At 45.6% G+C, this 17,699-nt stretch overlaps 2 long non-coding RNA genes across 3 annotated transcripts; one reads left to right on the forward strand and one right to left on the reverse strand.

Annotated features, from left to right (window-relative positions):
- Positions 1-13,000: 13,000 nt before the first annotated feature.
- LOC146435799 (uncharacterized) lies at positions 13,001-17,272 on the forward strand. Of its 2 annotated transcripts, XR_014852386.1 has the most exons (5): positions 13,001-13,131; positions 13,264-13,337; positions 13,451-15,416; positions 16,259-16,462; positions 17,179-17,272. It is a non-coding gene; the product is annotated as an uncharacterized LOC146435799 (long non-coding RNA). The 2 variants fall into 2 exon arrangements; XR_014852385.1 differs by lacking the exon at positions 13,001-13,131 and having other exon boundaries at positions 13,256-13,337.
- LOC146435800 (uncharacterized) lies at positions 14,237-15,944 on the reverse strand. The gene is made up of 3 exons (XR_014852387.1): positions 15,723-15,944; positions 14,696-15,053; positions 14,237-14,365 (listed from the first exon to the last, which is right to left on the reverse strand). It is a non-coding gene; the product is annotated as an uncharacterized LOC146435800 (long non-coding RNA).
- Positions 17,273-17,699: the final 427 nt, after the last annotated feature.

The raw sequence follows: 17,699 nt of genomic DNA on the forward strand, positions 1-17,699 counted from the left end.
GCTGACCCCTCCGAGGTGTGCAAAGCAGCGAAAACAACCAAACCATTTCTGCCAGGTGATGAGGACTCAGGGAGAAGAGGGACAGTCTTATCCCAACCCACTGGGCAGTGGCTGCTCGCAAAAATTGGTAATTCCACTTTTTTTGGAGAGAGCATCAGAGAGAATTGGAGAGTCAAGGGTTGGTGGCCTTTCCTATAACACAGTCAATAGCAGCCCTGTCCCAAGAAGGGCTCAGGTTTTGCTCCAAACCCATGTGGTTTTGCATGCCCAAGGGTTTCATGATCATGCTTCTGCCTCATGTTGGTGGTGTTGGGGCCAGAGCTGAGGTTGGAGGGTGAGATCCTGGGCTCAGACCCTGGAGAGTCACTGGTGTGTGCTTAAAACCAGCATCAGACCCATTTCAGGGTGATATTTGTACCCATCCAGCACCAGGGGGTAACTGCAGAGAGCAAAAGTTGTATTTCCATGTATCCTTACGCAGGTAAGCTCCTGTTTTGGCCTTTATTGTCCAGCTTGGTCTTAAATGTCAAACATGCATGACAGTAATCTCCCAGCCACAGATGTTTTTGGGGCTATCTTGCAAGTTTTGTGTTTGTTTCCCAACACTGACCATTGCTCCCATCAAAATCAGTGGGAGTTTGTCCCTTGCCTCAGATGGGAGGAGGGTGTCTGTGCAAATCCAATCTCTTCAGTTTTATTGTATTGTCTCTTTCAGTTTTATTTATTGAAAATAATCCTTTGTTTGTATTTTCTCTCAAAAACTCAGCCCAGCCCCTTCTGAAACCATCTTTCTGTAATTCTCATAACTACTGTAATGCAAACTCACCACAGAAGCTCCTCGAGAAGTCAAGGCTTTTGTGAACACCAGGCGTGAGGAAGAAAATTGTTGCCTAACCTTTCAGCCATCCTTATTTTCAAGGGAGCAAAGGACAATCTCTGGAGACATAGTTGGAGTTGTTTTTGTTGTTTTTTTAATCTGTGGCAGTTAAATCATATTTATTAACATGCCACGTTATGAAGGTGGGAAGTAACATTCGTTTTCTTGGGTCTTTAGGGAATTTATCCTGCCATCATTAAACTGGATTTTAAACCACCACTTAATGTTTTGTTATTTTTCTCGAGTGGTTATGGTTTTTTTATTTATTTATTTTTTTTTTTAGCATCCAGTGTTAATCCTGCAATTGGAAACCACAGTGGATAGAAGTACTGTGTAACTTGCTTCCAGAACAAATAAGGTACAGCAGCTAATTTTAGTTTTAGGTTTCAAGAAGGGGGAGAGGAAGGGGGTAAGGCAGCACCTTCCCTTTATGCTGGGAGACAGCCTTCAAGTGCGAAAGCAGAAATTCCCAAGCCGAGATCTGGTGAATGTAGAAAAGGTTCATTTTCAAAATTGCAGCAGCCTGTACTTAGGTGATATTAGAAGACACCATGACAGTAAAGTAGTTTTATGCATAGCGGCTTAGCTAACATTTTGAGAACTAGTTTAGTGAAGCTATCAGGTTTAAAAATACCAAGCCACAAAGTTTTAATGAAACTATGCTTGGATCAAAGTACCATAAAGAGCATCCAAGAACTGCTTAAAAGATCCTTGAGTGGAAATTAGAATGGATCTTCAGGATTTATTCTGTAAAGCCTGTCTATTTTGACCTTTTTTCAGTCTCATATTAAGGCAGCTGAAAGTGTGTTTTGTTTGGCTAATGCTGGGGACTCGCTGGAGCTATTAGGTCTGTTAAACTGAGGCTGCCACTAAAGTTTTAGTATGCATTAATTGACTGATAAGGACTTGGGAATCAAATGGCTGAAGGAAAGGGCTATCATAGATTTCTTTTTTTTCCCCTCCTTCCTTTGCTTTATTTCTCTTTGCACTTCATTTACATCCTGAGCCCTATTGGTGATCCAGATTTGAATAAAGCCACAGCTTAAGCAGCGATTAGATCTCAATAGCTTGGATTTTCAATGAAATTGTGGCATCGGGTTTTTTTTTTCCACCACGCGCATTTAGCGGGAGGTGTGAAAATTGACACCTGGTGCAACTTTATCTTTGCAAACACTGCCTCGTTTTATGCCCAGACCATCCCCACGTGCACAAAACATTTGCAGATGCGCATAGATAGACGTGTGTATAAAATCCTCCTGAAATTAGGGTATTAGTTGATAGGCCTTTGACTCTGTCAATGTCAGGGGTTAGTGGGAAACAAAGACGGGGCTAAGCAAAGCTTTGCAAGAATGGAGAGAGATAAGAAGACCTCCCCCTTCTCCAGGTTAATTTTTTAAGCATGTCATCCAAACGTTCAAAGCAGTGATCCTGCAAACGCTGTGAGAAGAAGAAAGCCATCAGGAATATATAATGCAGTGAGGGGGGTTTTATTTTTTTACATTCTGAAGTTATTATCATTACTGTTGTTATTATTATTATTATTTGGAAGCAATATGTTTAAAGTTCACCTGCTAATCCTTAAGCTGTTGATACGACAATGTCAAAAATGATGGGATTTGGTGATTCTCATTATTGTTATGTATTGTTCTTCTCTAGCATTCCAAATTAATATTTATAAATGCTAGGAAAAGTAGTCTTTTTATAGACATGAGAGCTCCCCAACTCCATTTTTATTTTCTTTTTAACAAATAAACGTTGTATCCAATATAGATGATTGCATTTAGGAACGAAAATTATTTCCCAAGCATTCCACTTGATGCTGATTGGAGGTTTTTAAACTTATTTTTCTGCCTGCAAGATGACAACCTGTAGATGTGATCTTCCCTTACCAGCATTCTCAACAATCTTTGTCCAAATTCAAATAAGTACCAAATGCAATGAGCATGATCAAACTGACACAAATACTGAAATGGGTCTGAAATTCTACCAAAAGGCTCTTCAAGCAGCAGAGAAATAAAAGCAATGGCTGGGAAGGAATTTTGATTCTCGGCCACCTTCTTAATTTGAAGCCCTTCAGTCCTGGTTTTCTGCTATGTGATTTGTCCCAAGGACACAGCCCTGAGGACCAGCTCAATCACAGAATCATGGAATATCCCAAACTGGAAAGGACCCACAAAGATTATCAAAGCCAACTCCTGGCCCTGCACAGGACACCCCAACAATCCCACCATGTGTCTGAGAGGGTTGTCTACCAAAGGAGACTAATTATCCTTTGGCTGCTCTGAGCCAAAGGAAGGTTTATTATGCTGTTATTCCCAAGTGAGGAATGGGATTGCTGGGTGGGATTCACATGGGCACATGCAGCTTTGGTGAACAATTTTGGACATGCCTTGAAGTGCTGAGGGAGGAATATTCACTCCCTGCAGTGGAGCTATTTCTAACCAGTGCCTCCAATTTGACAACAAATAAGGAGGAAAAGGCAAGAAAAAGAAAAAATAAAGTAGAAGAAACTCCAATTCCTGCTGACCTGCACAGCTGGCTTATTTGGGGCTTTGTATCTATTAGAAAAAAAAAATAAATGTGTGTCCCAATTACCAGGTGAGCAACCCAGATCCAGACAGCTTGTGAAACTCATTTCCAAAACATTTGCAATGAGAGCAGTGATCACCTGGCCCAGTTTAGGAGAGATTCCCTAAATTACCAACACTGTATGCAGAGGAAATATTCTGCAAAGGATGAACATCTTCAGGGTTGCATTTGGCTGTTGTAACTGTCCCAGCAACTGGAGGCTTTGTGGACATCTGTCCACCCCAGCTTCAACTCTGCAGTGAAGGACACGAACTCATTCTTGCATCACTCTCTGCTTTTTGGGATAAATCTTTGCATGAGCTCCTTTGGGGCAATGCCTGGGTTTGAGGCTGGGGACAACTGATGGGAACAGGAACAGGGGACTGGTTTAAACTCAGGCAGGAATAGAGAGAGGAGATGGGCACAGCCAGGATGATTTGTCCTGGCTTGATGTGTGCTGAAGGCTGCTGGTTGTGCAGACACTGATTGTGGGAGGGCTGAGGCTGCCGAGCCTTAATGGACCGTGCTGCTGCAAATACAGAGAGACGGGAACTGATGGGGAATATATTCAGGCTGGATATCAGAAGGGAGTTTGAGACTCTCAGACAACAGAGATTTGGGAATGGCCTTGGGGCAAATGCTCCAGTTCATTTGAAGCTGAGGCTTGTTCAGCCTGTGAAATGGGATTGTATGACTTGGTTGCCGGGGAATGTGACGGGAAGGACTTGGTGATTAAAGGGGGCCCTTCTTGTCCTCAAATGGGTTTTAGGATGTTTTAGTTTCCTCTTTGGTGCTGGAGGTGCTTCCCAGAAAGTCCTGGAGCTGCTGTCATGTTTTGATGACCATGGCAATTGACACTGCTTTTCAGGCTTTTGGCACTTCCTGACAGATGTGGCTGAAGTGAGTGTGCCCTGGCTGAAGAAATACCTGCCTGTTAAGTGTTGGCACACTCTGCTCATGGGATTTTGTATTATCAGATGTTCCATCTTGACCTCTCAGTGGTCTGTGCTGCTTTCATGTCCTCGACAGACATGAAACTCCTTTGAGCCCTTCCCTTGAATTGGGTCTCTAATGTAACATCACATACACTGCAAAAGACAATTTTTAGCACTTTCAGCATTTTAAATGTTGCATTTGCAGTAGCCAGTCCAGTGGCTGCCTATTTTGCTTTCTATAATACAAATTGGCACCTTGGCACTTGGTTGGAGAAAGGGAGCATATGACACAAGTCTGGATCAGGAGTCTGGATTTGATAACTCAAACTGCTTGATGCTCATTTTCTGCTGCAGCCTTGTAGAAAGAAACTAATTCCTTTTTCCCCTCAGCTACTCCCCAGCCACTCACTTGTGGGATCTTACAGACCTTTTGTTTCCTAAAGACTCTGGGTTTTCCCAGAGGCTTATATCCTATATACAGACACAGAGATGATCTAAGCAAGAAATATTTCTTTCTGAGCTGGTTTCCCTCTTCTTTAGACATCTGTAAAATCAGTGCCACCAGTAGAAATTATGCATGAATCAATGCCAGGCAAGTAGATGAAGTGCACTGAAGACTCGAACAAAGTGGGACTGACCTGTGATATGGGGCTGCTGTTGGTGTGCAGTGGAAATCTGGGGTTGATCTCATCTCTGAAATGGTGAAACCCTCTCCAAGAACCCCTACAGAGCTATTTTCCCCCTGGATATTAACAAATAAGGACATTCCTGGGAACAAAAGTGATGCTCCGCTGAGGGACACACTGTTGGCAATCACTGCAGGATCAGACAGGAGCAGATCATCTATCATCATCTCTTCTCCATGTCAGGGACCCTTTTCACCCCAAAACTTTGTGTGTCCTTGAGACAGATCTTCCATGCATTACAGATGGCAAATGCAGCCAAACCTCACCGAAAACCAGCAGCACCACCAGGCGATTTGCTTCCCTGAGGGAGGACAGCAAAGTCATTTCATTGCAGGACATCCATGTTACCACCTCATTTCCAGCAAGGGAGTTATTTTATTCACTCCAGCTGCAACTGGAACTCATTCCCCAGCCCAGCCAGCAGCTCTGTGGCAGGTACTGCCATCCTCCTTCCTGCCCTGCTGCCTGCAAAGGGTGGTTTGTAGCACAGAAAGGACATCACAACTCACAAGCATTTCTCAGGAAATAATTGAAGATCTCCTGCCAGCATTTCCCTTCCAAGGGATGCTTCTGCCTCTGCTCTGCTAAGGGAGGAGTTTTGGAAGTCAGCCCAACCACCTTGTCATTGCTCACGCCAAGTGTGTTGCAAGGCTGAAATGAAGGACGTGTGCAATGGAAGGGAAAGAAAGGTGAGGGATGGGGGGAACTGATGCTCAGCAGAGGATTCATTCCCATCCCAGCAGAGCAGAGGGGAAGGGGAAGGCTTGGAAAACCTTTCCCATGAGGAAAACTGATGCCTCATTTGGATGGCTTTCCTTCTTTCTTTCTGTGCTTATCATTTGTTCTGCCTATTCACGGGAGGGACTGAAGCAAAACACGGGGCTTTGTGTTCCTGCCCTGTGCCCTAACGAGGGGGGAGTTTCGGGGCTGGCAATGTGGAGTGTGTGCTCACACACCATGGAGAGGGGATCTGCCCCACCAGGCTGCAGCCACCAGCGTGGGGACAGCCAGAAAGCAGAGGGGAAGAGAAAAAGGGAGTTTTGTGGCCAATCTGCGCCTTCTAAAATGGGAGTTTCTCGAAGGTGTTTTTGGGAAATACATTCTGCTGGTGGAGGTGTTGGTGCCCTGAGCCAGCTCAAAGGCTCACAGATTCCTCTTTCATCAGAGGGTCCATGCAGTGTCTCCCAGGGATGCTCTGGACACGTTTGTGCCTCACAGGGGGTCTGTCCCCTTCAATCCCACTTGTTTATGGCCAGCATGTCCATAAATCCCAAAGGCACAGATTGGCAGGTGCAGGAAGCACAAATACATATTGATCCTTTTCTTCTCCTTGGCATCCCTGTCATGGCAGAGGGGTTGGAATGAGATGATCTTTAAGGTCCCTTCTGACCCAAACCATTCAAGGATTCTCTCTGATTCTAGGATTCTATAAACAGTGACCAAAGTCATTGGTCTGACCACCAGTTGCCTGACCCAGGTTGCTGTTAAATATTTAATGTGTCCTACCTTTAATGTGTCCTACCAGAAGACCAGAATGGGTTTTTCTCCCTGCCAGTGGTTCATTCTTGTGTGGGTTGGATGTTTGCCTCGCTCATTTTGCTCCTGCTGCTGACAATGGACATTTCAAAGAAAACAATGATGATTTCTTGGACTAAAATGTGCTTGTAAAGAGGAAAAAAAAAAATCTCAGAGCCATTTGCTGAGCTTTTATCATTGCTCTTGGGAGCAGAAAGGAAATTGGCCGTGTGCTGCCTGTGAACAAAGTGCTTTTCACGCCCTCCTTGAAATCCACCCATGTTTGGCCAAGTTATCAGTCGAAAGCATGTTCTTTAGAGGTTTGTTGAAATTTGGCTGCTTCATTTCTCTGAAGACACAGTCTGCCCAAGGCTGTTGAATGGGAGCGGGACTTTTTTCCCCAAAACATGCCTGACTTAACTCCCTGTGTTGATTGAGCACATCTAAGGGTAGCCAGTGAGTGAGCCAACAAGAGCCCAACACTTTGTTCCATGTGAACAAACCACTCTCAAATTTCCTTTTATTATTATTTTTTTAATATACAAAACCCTGGTATCTTGGATAAAATCTCGCTGATTGCAAATCTGGGTTATGAACAAACTTAAAATGAATGATAAAGTTGCAATATTGAGCACTCAGTGGCTGAGGAGCTCGCAGAACTCACGCTGCCTCTGCAGGCTTAATTTGCCTTCCTACTGCCTATGGCTTATGATAATTTTTAATTACCCAATCACACGATATCTTTTCCCACAGGATCCTTGCTCATTCACCACACAGGATGGACAAAGATCTCTTCTCAGGTACCCAGTTGGTTTTTCTTTTCACGCTTATCCATCATGTTGTCCAGAGCCAGAAGTAAATATGGATTTACTAATTAAGAAACCATCGATTTTAAATGGCAAAGCAATTTTACTTCTGATTTATGCCATAATGTAAACAGGGCCCACCATGGCAGCAGGGAGGAGAGGAGGCACCTGTAAAATCTGACTTTGACCAGTCTTGGCAACCATTTTTGCCTCCTCGATGCTGTTTGCCTTCAATCATTTAACTTTTTATAAAACAGGAATGACAATGCAGCACTATCTGTCTGGAAAAAGTCAACCTCTTTATTGCTTGAGAAGTGTTGCAATACAACGGTGATGGGGTCCTGTATAAACCAAGATAGGCAGCAAAACTCCATATTTAATACATGCCCAGCACACAAATAAAACGTGAAAAATGTTTCATTTTGGTCTTTAAGCAAAAGAAGGAGCTGAGGAGGAGGTAGCAGGAAGCTTAGAATTGGAAAGTGATAGCTTTGGCAATGCAGTGCAATGATTGAAAATGACATCTTCCACACACCCAATTAAAATTCATACCTTTTAACCTCCACAGCCATCTGAGATCTGTATCATTAAGACTGATTCAACAAGATGCCTTGATATTCTAAATTATTTGTATGCCTGGTATTCCAAATAAACATTTGTGAAATTCATTTCAAAAGATGTTAACACTCGTGAAACCCATGTGCCCCAGAGGGATTATATAAATTTCCATGTCAAATATTTGAAGCAAAGCACTTGTACAGAAACAGTGTTTTTTGTGTTTTGATGCCTTTCATTTCCATAAACTAGATTACTTTCTGAAATTACTTTCACACAGAGAACAGTTTCTATTGAATTCCAGTCAGTGAGCTCCTTGGAGTGTGATGTGAATAAAATATGACTGGGTTATGTAGCTTCCAGGATGCATATGCATCTGTGCTGTATAAGCAGGGAAAACCAAGTTTGGATTTTATCTTGAAGTGGGTTCATATACCGAGATTTACTGTCTTAGAGTAATTGCTAAACAACCCCTTCATTTATAGCCTAACAAGGAAGCTCTCTAGATTCCCAAATCCAGCCCCTCTACCTGGCTAACAATGGCATGATCTCCCTCAGTAAGCAGAGATTTGCTGGCAGGCAGCAATTCCTGGCTGTCCGTGGCTCTTCAACAGAAAAGTTTTATCTGCTTCTTGCAAACACTGATTCTGCCAAAAATTCACACGCACACATACACACAAAAATAGATCTGAGCAAACATTGCCTCCATTGTGCTTGTTTTGCCAACCCTGTGAAATGATCAAATACCAGGTATTTAAACGGGAGATGGAAGGAAAAATTTTGCCCAGGGTGTAGGGGAGGGAAGCAGCTGTGAGATTAAGTGTTTTTACATAAACTACACACACAATCTCCATTGTTATATAATATCCCCCACGCGGGTGTCTTAGGTCAGCTTCTGGAATTGCTTCTAGAAAAGAGGGTGAAATGCCAACTTCGGTGAAAAATTCAGGGTTCAGCCCTGGATCCTGCAGCAAATCCTCTGAGTGTTCCTTGGTAAGAGCACAGCTAAAGCAGGGCGAGCTCCCTGAACACCCTAACTGCTCAGATCTGCATTTCTGCAGCTGTGCAGAACCTGGAGCTCCCCTGTTTACATCAGAAGAAATTTCACATGTGGAAATTGAGGAGCCAGGTCACTGCAGCCAAGACTGAATGCTGGGTCGGAGCTGTTCTCTCCTGCTGTGGCAGCTGTCCCTCTGCCCAAAAAGCAGATGCCTGCCCTGGCTGGGGTATGTAAAGATTCATTTGCAGCCCAGATAGCATTTGGTTTGCTTTGCCTTGTGGCAGTCCTGGGGTCAGGTCCTCCAACCTGAGGAGAAAGAGATTCCCTCACTTTAGCCTGGAGTGTGGAATTATTTTGGGTGGCCATCAGGGGTGCAAATGCCATGGCTGAACTAAGCCAGCTGCTTTGAGCTCAGATGGATGTGGATACTCCTGGGAGAGGAACTTTGCTTTCAGCTGGTGAGAGGTGTGAGATTTTTCATGTTTTTCTGTGGGGCTCAAACCAGCACTGTCCAGAGGAAGGAGTAAGTTCCAGGACAGGCAGAGATGTGATGTTGGGAGACACTGACTGAGCCCAGTCACAGCTCTCCTGCAGCCGTGGTTCTCCTGTGGGCTGCTGGGTTTTTCCTCTTTTTATAGCCAACCAGAAACCTCCTGATGTCCTTGACAAAGTCAAAACTAGGGGGAGAATGTCTTTCTCTGTCATTTAATGACTTTTCTTCTCTCTATTGCCTCACTGTTCAGGGACACAGGCTCCAGACTAGCACTGGCTCAGGACAGCATCTTATTTCCCCACTTGTCACCTGCCATTCTTTATTCCCTGCTATTTGGACAGATCCTTGATCAGGAGAAAGGAAATGAGTGAGTGCATCCCACAGCTGAAGTCAGCAGAACACAACGTTCCTGTTTTTAGGATGTTTCACATGTTTTGTTAAATATGGCTTCAGCGTGGCAAGAAAAACCCAGTAAATGTTGAAGGAAAAGGAAAGGAAAAACCTGAAACCAGTGATGCCGGAGCCTCATAAAAATGTCCTAGAAGCTTTCAGGCTTGATTCCCCTCTGAAGTGGCTGGCTCAAAGCAGTGCTGAGGATGCCCAAAGCCTGCTCCAGGCACAAGCCAAGGGGGTGTTGCACCCACAGAGGGGAACAAGATGCCCACGGCTCTGCTGTGGCTGGCGTGGGCAGGGGCTGCTGAGGGCGGGTGAGAACAGCGAGCAGGAAATTCAGCTCCCAGGTGTCTCCTGGTTCTGCTCCTCCTCCTGCTCCTCCCCATGGCTGCAGTCCTTTGGCTCTGGTGGCAAAACCTGTTTTGCCTGAGTGGCAGCAGAGCTCATATTGCACTGAGACACATCTGCCAGGATGTCACTGCTGGCTCCTGAGTGTGCAGCTCGGGGAGGGCAGGTGGGAGATGTGCCACTGCACCACAATTCCCTCGAGGAGACCAGGGGGAAGATCCCTGTTTTACCCACAGCCCCCAAGGCATTCTGCAGCCACCTGGGTTCTGTCCTTTTCAGCCTGCAAGAATTTCTTACCTCCTCATCCTTGTCCGGAGGAAAAGAGATCTGAATGGATCAGGACAAGACCAGCCCTGCTCTCACTAAAACATCAGTCCACAACCTCTCCTGTAATCATTCCTCATTACCTGACAATGCAGGGACTGGAGTGCAGGAATAAGGGGAACAGAGTTGTGAAGTAGGAATACATTAAATACATCCTCCCTACCTTTTCACAGATCCACCAGTTCCCACTGGCACAGCTCACCTGAAGGAGCTGCAGAGAGAGGATTTTTTTCACTGGTTAGTGAAAGATAAAAAGCTGATTTCCAGCAATTGCCAAAGAACATCAAGCTAAGAACTAAACAGGGTAAAAAGAAATGGGCTGCAATATATGCTCAGTCTTTGGTGCATTTCTTTAATGCCAGTCTTTAGGGGCAGACTTTGCAAAAATCCCCAATTATTTTAGCTGGTTAATCTGGTCCAAAGTAGGCTGTTGGCCAGCCTATATGCTCTGCGTATGATCTGGCTTAGCTAATCTGATAAATTCCAGTTTATTCTCTGGGTAGGTCCTGCAAATCCAGGACTATTTTAATTAGAGAAGCCGGGCAGCGACAGTTTATTGGGCAGTGGAGGTAAATTCGCAAGTCCTTGGGTCAGCGCTCGCCAGAGCTGCAGGTCATTTGGGTTAACGAGTTGCCACTGCCCTAAATGATGGCTTTTCCTTCATCTCACTGCTGCTAGGCTGCTTTTAGCCTGTTGTTACAGATGAGCAGGCCCCAGAATATTACTGACTCCAGTCTTGGCCTGTGATGCAAGCATGAAGCACTATCTGCTCAGTCCTTTCTATTTCCCAGCCTCAGTTTGGCTGCACCTCTTTGAACCTAAACACAAAATGAACATTGATTTCTAAGAGAGAGGGTTTGAGTCTTTAGTTTTCCTCGTGTTGCTCCTTTTGTAGTGGAGCCTGCTGAGATAAAGCTTCCAGGCTGTGAGTACTGTATCCTCCTTTCAGAGGAGAGTTTGGACCACAAAGATCTGTGGTCAGGGGAGACAGGACAGACAGAAGAAATTTTTCAGACTGTGGTTCCACGAGGAGAAAGGAGGCTGCAGAGTCACTGAGTGCCTGACACAAGGCAGTAGAGCTGGGATGCTCTGCTTTCAGCTATCCTGTCTTCTTCACCATGGGGCAGGCAGCTTCTGCTGCACAAAATACAGCTCCACTTTTACTGTCAAAGACAAACCGTTTGTGATTATTTCTATCTGATGAACTTTGTGCCATTAAAATCGAGGATGAGGTGCACAGGACTTCCCAATTTCCAAGGCAGATCATTTGTCAGAAAGCGAAAGCTTCTGTTCTTTTTCTTCAGAAGGATAAGTGAACTGTGCCTATACTGGGACAAGAGACCATAAATAAAGCTGAAATAATGGGAGATCACTCAAAAATTCTCCACGCTTTGGAAATATTTCCACTCACATTTGTAACGCTGAAGAAAGTGGAGTTTTATGTAAGAAACAGGCTGCAGAATAAGGACATTCCTATCTCTGCCCTAAACTTCCTGAAATAAAAACCCTTCCTGGCTGGTCTTTGTCTCCTCTCCTGTGAACTCAAATTCCTTGTCCTTTTTTCCACCAGAGCCACTTGTGAAAGGTTTTGATCTGTGTGTTCAAGGTGCTAGAAAAGATCAAGGAAATGCTTGAAGAAGCTTCCCAAAGAAAGGGAACCAAAATGCAGCCCAGAGCTCTGGGAGCTGCCATTCTGTGGGCACAGAAACCTTGTCCTTGTGTGAAGGATTTTAGTGGGGGAACTTTACCAAGTGCTCCGAGGTGGGAGCAATCAGCACACGTCCCAAACTTCATTATAAAGACAGCCGAGAGGCATCCCTGCCGGGCTTTGTTTTCCTCCCCCGACTTTGTCCCAGAGCTGGGGCATTTTGCTGATGTGGTGGAGGACACGAACACCTTGATGGGCCCCATCTGTTCCAGCCAGGAGAGTACAGCTGAACGCTTGGGGGGTGCCCGGCGTGCAGCTTGGGAACGCGCCTCGCCTTATCCATGGTGAAGCGCTTGGCATCGGCCGAGCTCCCTGGCACCCAGAGGGGGGAAATCCTGAGGTAAATTTGAGTCGACGTGATGTTAGAAGAGCACTAACCGTCGGGGCACGCCGGGGTCGCCAGGTCTCGCAGCGGGGACAGGTGCCTGCCACTCCAGGCCTGGCCGCCCGCCAAGGCCCGAGCGCCGGGCCTGCTGCCAGCCATGCGTGAGGAGCAGACAAGGCTGGGCCCACCGGAGACAATGAGAGTTTCCTTCACTCTCCCCGCCTCCCTCAGCCCGTGGCTGCTGCCCAGGTTGCTATGTGGCATCTCCAGGGCCAGCAGTGAAGATGCCGTGACGCCAGCGGTGACCCTGCGCGCTGCCGGGAGAATATTGCGCTGGTCCCCCGCTGGTGATGGGGATGGGGGAGGCAGGAGGGGAGTGAAAATGGGCCTCCAGAGTCTGAGGTGATTTCTGGGCTCGTGCAGCACGGCCGGGCCGGAATTTGCATATGCAAGTATCCAGCTGTGCATCCCGACACTTGCTGTGCGCCAGCAAAGGCAGCCCTGTGCATGTTTAATCCATCCTGCTCCAGCTCGTGGTTGCTGCTTCTGCCTCTCTTGGAGTCCAGACATCATGAAAATCCAGGTGGCACATTGCGTGGTAACTGGAAGCTTTCTCTCCAACCCTGTATTTCAGAGGCTATTTCATGTCCATCTCCAAATATTAAGAATGTAGTTTCTAGCACCTTCTTTTTAGAGGAAAACAGTGAATTTTTTCTTTTTTTTGCTGGAGAACACAGATCATCCTTAAGAGCCCTGAAAGTCTTGCCCTGTGCATTCAGAATGGAACAGGCAAAAAGAAAAAAGGCAAGTCTCTTCAAGTCACAAAGGAAAAATAATTTTTTTTTCTCTTCACACCACCTCTTTTCCCCCTTCTCTGTTTTCCCTTCTCTCATCTGCTAAATGAGATGTTTCCACAGTTTCATTCAACACAGGATGGCAGTGGCAGAGCTTGGCAGCTCTGGGAGCAAATGACTTACAACCAAAGGACAGCTTGAAAGGCAAACACACGATTCACTGAATATCTGGCAATCCGGGGCCTGTCAGTGACCCTTTCCAACTTGCAGCTAAGGAGCACTGGACAGTTCCTTAAATAAAATGCATTTTGCTTTAGCGTAGGAGCTGACCATGCTGACTTCTGTCATCTCTTACATCTTCTCCTATTTTCTTTTGCATTTGCCATGTGTGTTGTTCTGCTGATCCCAGTTCTGAGGGGAAGCGTAGCAATACAGCTGCTGTGCATTTCTTTGTTGTTTCCTTTCCTGCCTTGGCACCTGTAGCCACTGTAACTAAGCACTTTACAGTAATCTTAAAAGCCTTCCAAAAATACTGTGACTCATTAAAACTGACTCAATAATAAAATCGATGGCAGCCTTCTATTCCTTCTGGAAAACTCATCTGCCCTGCAGTTCCAGACAAAAATAAACGAGATAGTTTTTAGTTCTGTTTTTTTTCTCCCCCCAAAGCTTGACTGAAGAAATAAATAAAGTCTCACATGATACCAGGACCACCAGACTTTGAATTTTTAGGTGTTGTACCTATGCACATACACTACTTCTGTGCTTCCTCTCTACTGCCAACCCTAAATTCAAGATTGTGGGGTTTGAGAGAAGCACTGAGCCAGTGCTGCTGCAAATATTTAATAAAAGGGAGTGATAGGGAACAGCTTTGTCACAGCAGCATTTACCAGACAAAGAGCTGCCATCTCTGCAGGTGGAACATGCACAGCCACGTGTGTTATCCATGAGAGTGCTTGCTCCTGGCAAAGACATGCTTGGAAAGCATCAGGACAACGGGATGGTGCCTTCAGCTCCACTTCTCCTCCACCTCGTGACCTGTGGGGTGAACAGAAGCCAGTTGCTGATGAAGCATCCATGCAGAGTGGTGAGGAAGGGGCATGAGAGCAGCCCCTGCACTCTGTGACCCACACACACTGCCAGGCAGCCGGGGAGGCACAGAGCATCTGCAGAGTGCTAAGGAAGAGCTGGTCTTATGGTGTCTGCTGATGGACTTAGACGTGGCCAGCTTAGCTCTGCTGGGGCCCAGCTGGTCTGCCCACACAGATGCACAGGCTGGAGGTACTGGGCTCTCCATCTGCAAGGAGCCCTGAGCACAGCCTGCTTCTGCCTCCCAGCAGGGGAAAACAGCTCCCACCCTTTCCTTACCTGGTGCCATGGCCACGACTCAGACCCACACACCTGTGTGCATCAGCAAAACAGGATCATGCTGCTGACCTCCTTAGCAAAGATCTTGCAGATCAACTGAGAAAATGTTCTGTCTAAGAGCTGGAGATTATCTGGTTTAGAGTGTCTCTTTCTCCAGGCCAGAGGGGATGGAGTTATTTTAAATCTTTTTTTTGTGCAAAGAAGAAACCAGAAGATTATTTTCTTTCTTCAATGTCCTGAAACTCCTCAGGGCTGCTTATCTCCAATTGTGCTTGTCAAATACGCCCTTCTGCTGTGCACTCTTCGGGGGAATGCATTTAAGAGCTTAGAAGGCCCAGCCAGGAGAAGGGACTGGTGCCTGTATGAGTTAACATGACAAATGCACACACAGTGGAACAATATCTACAAGGGTGGGACTGTGCTACTCCTAAAACCAAAGAATAAGGCTCAAAGAGCCTTTAGGAAGTGGTTCAATCCATCTCCCAGTTCCAACAGCCAACAAAACCAAAATCTTGCTAATTCTTTCCCTAACCTATTCTTAAAGATCTAAATGTTGAAAGAAACTATGCCGCCACCAGTCCACTTCACACCTTCCCAAATCTCACTCTGCAGAGATTTTTCTGATTTTTAGAATCACAGAATGGTTTAGGTTGGAAGGAACGCTAAAGATCATCCCATCACAACCCCCTGCCATGGGCAGGGACGCCTTCCACCACACCAGGTAACGCATATTTTCCTTTGAATCTTGATCCTGTTGTCGCTGGTTCTACCCTCCTTGGAAAAGCAAAGCAGACTGGTCCTTGCACCAAAGTACACAAAACCCCCTTGCATGGGACTGAGGTAACATCAGAATTCCAGAGGTAAATCATCACTTTAATACTGATTTGTTTTCCTGGGAAAAAAAAAAAAAACAAACAAAAAATAAACCAGATAAAAAGAGCTTGGTTCCTCCTCTCTAAATTTTTACCAGCCATTTAATTTGGGCTCTAACTCCCTATCCACCTCCCAAATTATGAGTTGATCTGACCTGTCAGCCAGCAGGCAGGGGCAAGTCCCCTGTCCCTGACTTCAGTGCAGCTTGACCAGCCGAAGAGCTGCAAAATCCTCCTGGAAAGTTGGGAGCAGGGAGCAGAGGCTCGATCCAAGAGCAAACTCAGGTGCTGCAGCTGCCAATGGTTTTTTATTACTGCTGCAATTAGCAGCCACCTACCATCCAAATGAGCGTTTCCAGTAGTAAACTTTGTGACATGAGGACAAATGGGGAAATCACAAGACCTAATTACAGCTAATTGCCAATCCATGGGAAACACTCCAGTGAACTGGCACTCTGCAAAGGGAGGAGACAAGCAGCATTGTTTTAAAACACAAATTTACCAGACATATAATTAGCTAAATACCCACATACTCTTCTAGCCACTTGTTTTATTCTGAATCAGAGCTCCTCTGAGCGCTGAACGTGTTTAAGGCATCCTCAAAGGGCGACTGCTTCAATGTTAAAAGGGTTTTAAAGGGCTGTTTACAAGTAAAGATCAAACCTAAATGTATTTTGTGATTTCCTCAAAGGTTGCTGTGGATCACGGGTTTGTTCTGGGCTCTCCCTGGCTCCCCTGATATGTTGTCGTTAGCAGAAGAGCTCAGCAAGAGCTGTCCTGGCAATTTTCAGGGAGCAGCTTGTTTCCAGGGGGTGGAGCATCTCCTGCCTGTTGGTGGAGCATTCAGGGACACCTGGACACGTTACTCACCTTGACTCTCCACGTGGTTTGCAAGGTATGAAATGTTTTTTTGGTTTTATTTTGTTTCAAATACTGTTTTGGTGAAGTGGAATTTCCTGCACTGTGCTGACACTGCTTCCCCATGAGCTGATCTTAGGTCCCATGTGGAGAAGGATTTGATTCCATGCATTGCTCTGGGACAGCCACAGCTCAGCAGTGCTGATGTTTGGGGGTGACCCTGACTGGCCACTCCTCTGGTCATACAGAGAATCACAGAATGGTTTGAGTTGCAAGGGACTTCAAAACCCATTTAGTTCCACCCTCTGCCATGGGCAGGGAGACCTTCCACTATCCCAGGTCACTCCAAGCCCTGTCCAACCTGCCTTTGGACATTTCCAGGGATCCAGGGACAGCCACAGCTTCTCTGGGCACTCTGTGCCAGGGCTTCAGTGCCCTCACAGGGAACAATTTCTTCCCAATATCCCATCTCTCCCTGCCCTCTGGCAGTGGGAAACCCTTCCCTGTGTCCTGTCCCTCCATCCCTTGTCCCAAGTCCCTCTCCAGCTCTCCTGGAGCCCATTTAGCCACAGGAAGGTGCTTTAAAGTCTTCCTGGAGCCTTCTCTTCTGCAGCCTGAACACCCCCCTATACTTGTCCCATATTTTGAGGTTTGCTGGTGACAAATTAGGCCCATGAATCTCCCCAGTGAGCAGCCTGTGAGTTGCCTCCCCATTTCTCTTCATCCTCACATCCCTCTGGTTTTAATTCACAGCAAAGCCATGGTGGCACTTCCCTGGATGTGCTACCAGCAAGTGCAGGTGAGAGGGCTGAAACTGGGGCTGAATGCTCTGCTTTTTAAATCTCAGCAGCCCCTTCTCTGAATGGCACAGTTACATCTGGCTGGTTTTGCTCATTTTCAGTTTAATGTAAATACCAGCCCTGGAACTCATTTGGGAAGCTTGCATATGCTAATATTTTGTAGCTGAATTATTATTATTTTTTTACATTAAACAATAATATTGATATTTTCAAACTTTGTATGCCAAACACTGAAATTGAATTAAGTATTGTTTAAAATAACAATAATATAAATTTGTTTTAAATGAATTTAGTGTCATTTCATTGTTTGAAATGTAATGTGGGAAAATATTACTGCTGGGGCAAGAGTAAATATCTAAGTCTGTTAATTTTATTGAAGTAGTGGATAGATCCACATGAACTATTTCTCTGTGTGTTTGGTTAATATTTTATTGAAAATTGGTTTTAGCTCTAACTAATGAAAATCCAAACTCA

The sequence above is a fragment of the Lichenostomus cassidix genome, chromosome 5 (genome assembly GCF_008360975.1).
Source record: "Lichenostomus cassidix isolate B80296 chromosome 5, HeHo_3.0, whole genome shotgun sequence".
NCBI classification, from domain to species: domain Eukaryota; kingdom Metazoa; phylum Chordata; class Aves; order Passeriformes; family Meliphagidae; genus Lichenostomus; species Lichenostomus cassidix.